Source organism: Hemiscyllium ocellatum, chromosome 15 (genome assembly GCF_020745735.1).
Source record: "Hemiscyllium ocellatum isolate sHemOce1 chromosome 15, sHemOce1.pat.X.cur, whole genome shotgun sequence".
Taxonomy (NCBI): Eukaryota; Metazoa; Chordata; class Chondrichthyes; order Orectolobiformes; family Hemiscylliidae; genus Hemiscyllium; species Hemiscyllium ocellatum.
The window spans coordinates 60,127,851-60,133,850 of NC_083415.1; positions in this window are offsets into that span (position 1 = coordinate 60,127,851).

The window sequence follows — 6,000 nt, forward strand, 5'->3', positions numbered from 1 at the left end:
CACGAGACAACGGAGAGATGATTGAACAAGGGGTGAATGAGAAAGGTGAAGAGACTTTTATTTTCAGATTAGCTTTGAGGGGCAGGATAAAAGTCCTTCCTCAGAAGGTGGGGTTAGAGTTAATTGATGAATCCTTCTTTTGGATATCGTTAGCTCAGTAGACTGGACGGCTGGTTTGTGAGGTTGGGTAACATCAACAATGTGTGCCCAATTCCCCTACTGGGTGAAATCACTGTCAAATCACTCTGCCTTGTCAACCTCACCCCTTGCCTGAGGTGCAGTGACCCCCAGTTAGACTCACTCTAACGAGAGAGCAGCCTGTGAGATTATCTTTCATTCACCGGGTGTGGATACTCATTGACCTTGAGAAGGGGTAAGACCATAAACAAGAGTAGGCTGTTCGGCCCCTTGAGCCTGCTCTACCACTCAATAGGATCATGGCTGATCCAAAATTCCTCATGTTTACTTTCCCGGCCTTTCCAATAACCCTTCATTCCCTTCCTGATCCAGAATCTCTCTGTCTCAGTCTTAAATATACACAAAGACTCTGCCCCCACAGCTCTCTGTGGTAAGGAGTTCCAAAGACTCACAATCCTCAGAGAGAAGAAATTCCTCCTCATCTCAGTCTTAAATTGGTGCCCTGACAATGCCCTCTGGTCCCAGACTCTCCTGTGAGAGTAAACATCCCCTCAGCATTTACCCTGTCAACTCCCTTAAGAATCCAATATGTTTCAATGAGATCACCTCTCATTCTTCTCAACTCTAGGAAGCAGAGTCCCAGCCTGTTTAACATAATCTCCCCACACCAAAGATCATACTAACCTTTTCCAAACTGCCTCCAGTGAAATATCTTTTCTTAAAATAAGGGACCAAACCAGCTCACAGTACTCCAGCTGTGGCCTTCCCACACCTTGTACAGTTACAGTAAGACTTACCTACTCTCATACCCCAAGCCTCTTGAAATAAAGGCTGACATTTCATTAGCCCTTCCTGATTACCTGCTGCCCCTGTGTGCTAGCTTTCCGTGTTTCATGCACAAGTCCCCATAAGTCCCTTTATGTTTCAGCTATCTGCAGTTTTTCTTCATTTATATCATCTTTTGTCCTTTTGTTCTCCCATCCAAGATGGACCACTTCACATTTTTCTACCCTATACTCCATTTTGCCAACTTTTTTACCACTTACTTAACCTATCAATATCTCTCTGTAAACTTGATTTGGAGGTGCCGGTATTGGAGTGGGGTGCACAAAGTTAAAAATCACACAACACCAGGTTATAGTCCAACAGGTTTAATTGGAAGCACTAGCTTTTGGAGCGATGCTCCTTCATCAGGTGGTTGTGGAGGACACAATTATCTCTGTAAACTGTGTGTATGCCTTTTGCCTTTCTACTTTTTTTTATGTTGAATGTGAACTTGGCCACAGTATATTCATTTCCTTCCTTCAAGTCTATAATACATGGTGGTGAGCTGCCTTCTTGAACTAGGCAAAAGTGAGGATTGCAGATGCTGGAAATCAGAGTCTAGATTAGAATGGCGCTGGAAAAGCACTGCAGGTCAGGCAGCATCCGAGGAACAAGAGAATCGGCGCTTCAGGCAAAAGCCCTTCATCAGTAATGGAGGCAGGGAGTCTCCAGTGGAGAGATAAATGGGGGGGGGGGGGTGCAGTGGGGCTAGGGAGAAGGGAGCAAAGAGTACAATAAGTGGATGGGTTCACCAGTTTCCTCATTTCCCTCCCCCCACCTTACCTCAGTTCCAACCTTCCGCCCTCATGACCTGTCCTATCTGCCAATCTCCCTTCCCACCTATCCAGTCCACCCTCCTCTCTGACCTATCACCTTTATCCCCACCCCCATCCACTTATTGTACTCTTTGCTACCTTCTCCCCAGCCCCACTGCCCCCCCCCCCCCCCCCATTATCTCTCCACCCTGGAGGCTCCCTGCCTCCATTTCTGATGAAGGGTTTTTGCCCGAAACATTGATTTTCATGCTCCTTGGATGCTGCCTGCCCTGCTGTGCTTTTCCAGTACCACTCTAATCTAGACTGCCTTCTTGAACTGCTGCAGTGTATTTTGTGTAGCTGGATGCACAATGCTGTGATGGACGGAGTTCCAGATTTTGACTCAGCGACCGTGAAGGAACGGTGACATATTTTCGTAGTGACCTTCACTTCCTGTTTTGATAAGTAAGGGAGAGTGCAAGGCTATCAGGACCTAGTGGTAACAATGATGTAGAGAATGTGGAGTATTCAGATCACTTGTGATCTTATTGGAGAGTGGTGTAGGTACGAGGAGCCGAGTGATCTATGTTTGCACCTAATTTGTGTATTCATATAAGTCGGAGATAATATAATAATGCTGATCTTCAGAAACTAAAGGCTTGATAACTTATAGGAACCCTTATTACCTTTGCTTTCCGATGAATTCTTGACTTTTGTCAGCTGGGGATGAAAGATGTTGAACAGGTTGGAAACAGTTTCTTAGCTGTTGGGAGGGAACACTGAGAGGCCCTTTGAAGTCTGATTTCCCTAACAAGGTATCCTGACAACAACACCTAACTCAGGAGTTACACAGAAGATCAAGGAGAAACCTAGGAATGCAATAAAAATGAGCTGCAGCCTTACTGCTGAGCAGGGTTGTTTTTTTGGGATTAAAGATGTTTTTGCACTCTGAGTAAACAGAAGACCAAAGATCTACCCACGTTTTGTAAGGAAAGTAAGACTTCCATTTACATAGCACCTTCCATGATCTCAGGGCATTCCAAAATACTTTACAGCAAATAAAAGTATAATGTAAAGCATAGTCCTCATTATAAGGTAGGAAATGTGGCAGCCAATTTGTAGGCAGCAAGATTCCACACACAGCAATGTTGTAACAATCAGATAACCGGTGTAAGTGATGTTGGTTGAGAGACAGACATTAATCAACTGAAGTAGTTGGTGCATATCAATTGTCTTTGAGAACATGCAGTGATGCTGGGCTGGTGAACTGAGACTAAGGAAGTCAATAAACCCTCTCCACACAGAAATGCTGTGTTTCTTAGTTTCTATCTCACCAGCAGTATTGGGATTCTGTGCATCACTCCCTCAGCACTGGACCCACGATTCAATGATAATGGTGCTATCCAGTGAACTAAGGCTGGTCAATCACTGTGATGGCCAGATCATAAGGAAGGTAGGGTACATGTTGCACAAGGGATGCAGTAGGTTTGTACTGAACACCAATGTATTGTTTTAATTCAGATAACACTGATTTGGATGAAAAATATATTGCAATAAGTTATCCTGATTCAAAACACCCCTGCTTTTATAGTGAATTATTTACCTTCTGCCCTTTATTTTAAATGCACTTCAGATGCAAAACAGACAATTTAAATATCCTGACACCCCACCACACTTTGGTGCTACTGTTGTGTTTTATGAAGGAGTCTAAGGTCTGGAATTGTGGAGAGAGACTCCCACATGAGCTGCTCCTGTCCCAACATTTTCAGAGCCAACATTTAAGGCAGGTTTCTCTTCAGAACCCCACCTGGACCAGGGATTTCAATTTAGAAGAAACAGGGGCTACAAGAATGCATAAGACTTTCTCTTAAAAGAAAATATTTCTCACTCATTGCATTATTGGAAAAGGGGATTTGAATTTTAGAACCTTATTGTGACCTTTCACAGCATTGAAGGGCAAATATCGTAGACTTGCAGAGGTCTAAAGCATATAAAAAGACCCTTCGGCCCATCACATTCACATCAGTCCAAAACAACCACCTAACTACTCTAACCCCATTTTCTAGCAAAAGGGGCATAAATCAGTCAAGCGGTCACGAAAATAAGAACATGGGGCAGGAGTAGGCTACTCAGCCCCTCAAGCCTCTTCAGCCATTTGATAAAATCAGAGCTGACCTGCTTGCTTCAATCAATATACTCCATTCATTAAAACCCAAATCCGGGAGAGGATGTCTTTTTTAAATACTTATGTGCTGCGGTCAAAAGTTTGGGGGAGTTGGTCAAGGGAAGAAGATTACAAACTGGACTTTGATGGTCCAATTTGCCAGGGGGAGATGTGTCACAAAGAACTGAGTTGGTTCCTGTGTGAAATTGACCTCAAATCAATCAGGTTCAGCCTGATTGCCTCAATGATCTAAACTATAGGTCATAGTTTTCTTGTTAGACCTCTTGCTGCAGGGTGGGGAAGTTGTGGATTCAAGTCCCATCTCATGGACTTGAGTGTGAAATCGAGTCTACTCCACACATTGGCTCAGTGATTAGCACTGCTATCTCACAGTGCTCGGGACTTGGGTTCAATTCTAGCCTCAGGTGACTGTCTGTGTCGACCCCTTGCCCCCTGTTGTCTGTGTGGGTTTTGTCTGGGTGCTCCGGTTTCCCCCGACAGTCCAAAAAAAGGTGCAGGTTAGGTGGATTGGCCGTGCTGAAAAGCCTCTAGTGTCCAGGAATGTGTAGGCTAGCTGGATTAGCCATGGGGAATGCAGGGTTACAGGGATAGGGTGGGTTGGGGTGGGATACTCTATGGAGTCTTGTTGTGCACTTGATGGGCCAAATGGCTTGCTTCCACACTATAGGGATTATATGCTTCACTTGGATTAAGTGCAATGAGAGTGTGGCACTGATACAGCTGTTGCCTTTTGGATAAAATGGAAAGCTCAGGTCGGTGCAAGTGATCCCTCAAGTTTGTAGAAAGGGATAGGTATGTTCCTCCCTGGTGCCCTGGCCAACATTTACCTTCCTGTCACTGATACGTATGGTCATCCTCTCACCTCCTATTGAGGGATCTTCCCATCTCTAGATTTGCTGCTCTACTTCCCACATTACAATGGCTATTAAACCACAAATGGTTCCAATCTACATCATTGGTTGTACAGCGTGCCTGAGATTGCGGAATATGCTTTTTCTTAAGAGTGGGACAGATTAGAAGATGGACATTCAGCCATCTTAGACTGGCTCCTTAAAAGAAATAGGTAAAAACAATGACTGCAGATGCTGGAAACCAGAGTTTAGATTAGAGTGGTGCTGGAAAAGCACAGCAGTTCAGGCAGCATCCGAGGAGCAGGAAAATTGACATTTCGGGTAAAATCCCTTCATCAAGAATACAGGCAAAGTGCCTGAAGGGTGGAAAGATAAAATCGATGAGACATTGGGGGCCGGGGAAACAGAAGTCTTGGAGGAGGTGGAGGGTGTGGGTGGTTTCTCGAACGTATGTGCGGAGTTCCTGGACTAGGGGGGGATAGGATTGTGTCGAGGTAGGTAGAGGTGAGTTCAGTGGGGCAGGAGCATGCTGAGACAATGGGTCGGCCAGGGTGGTCAGGCTTGTGAATCTTGGGAAGGAGGTAGAACCGGGCAGTGCGGGGTTCCCGGACTATGAGGTTGGAAGCTGTGGGTGGGAGATCTCCTGAGGTGATGAGGTTCTGTATGGTCCGGGAGATGATGGTTTGGTGATGAGGTGGTAGGGTCATGGTCGAGGGGGTGGTAGGAAGAGGTGTCCTCGAGTTGGTGTCTGGCTTCAGCGGTGTAGAGGTCAGTGCGCCAGACTACCACTGCACCCCCTTTATCCGTTGGCTTGATGGTGAGGTTGGGATTGGAGCAGAGGGATTGGAGGGCTGCGCATTGCGAGGGTGAGAGGTTGGAGTGGGGGAGGGGGGTAGACAGGTTGAGGCAGTTAATGTCCTGGTGGCCGTTGGAAATTAAGAGGTCGAGGACTGGTAATAGGCCAGCACGGGGTGTTCAGGTGGATGCAGTGTGTTGGAGGTGGGCGAAGGGGTCCTCGGAAGGTGGGCGAGAGTCCTGATTGTGAAAGTAAGCTCGGAGGCGGTGGAAGAAGTGTTCGACGTCACGGCATGTATTAAATTCATTGATGCATGGGCGGAGGGGGATGAAGGTGAGTCCTTTGTTGAGGACTGATCGTTCTTCCTCAGCCAGGGGGAGGTCTAGAGGGATGCTCCTTAGAAGAAATGTCCAATTAGTCCCCATCCTTGCTCGATAAGATGAAAAGTTA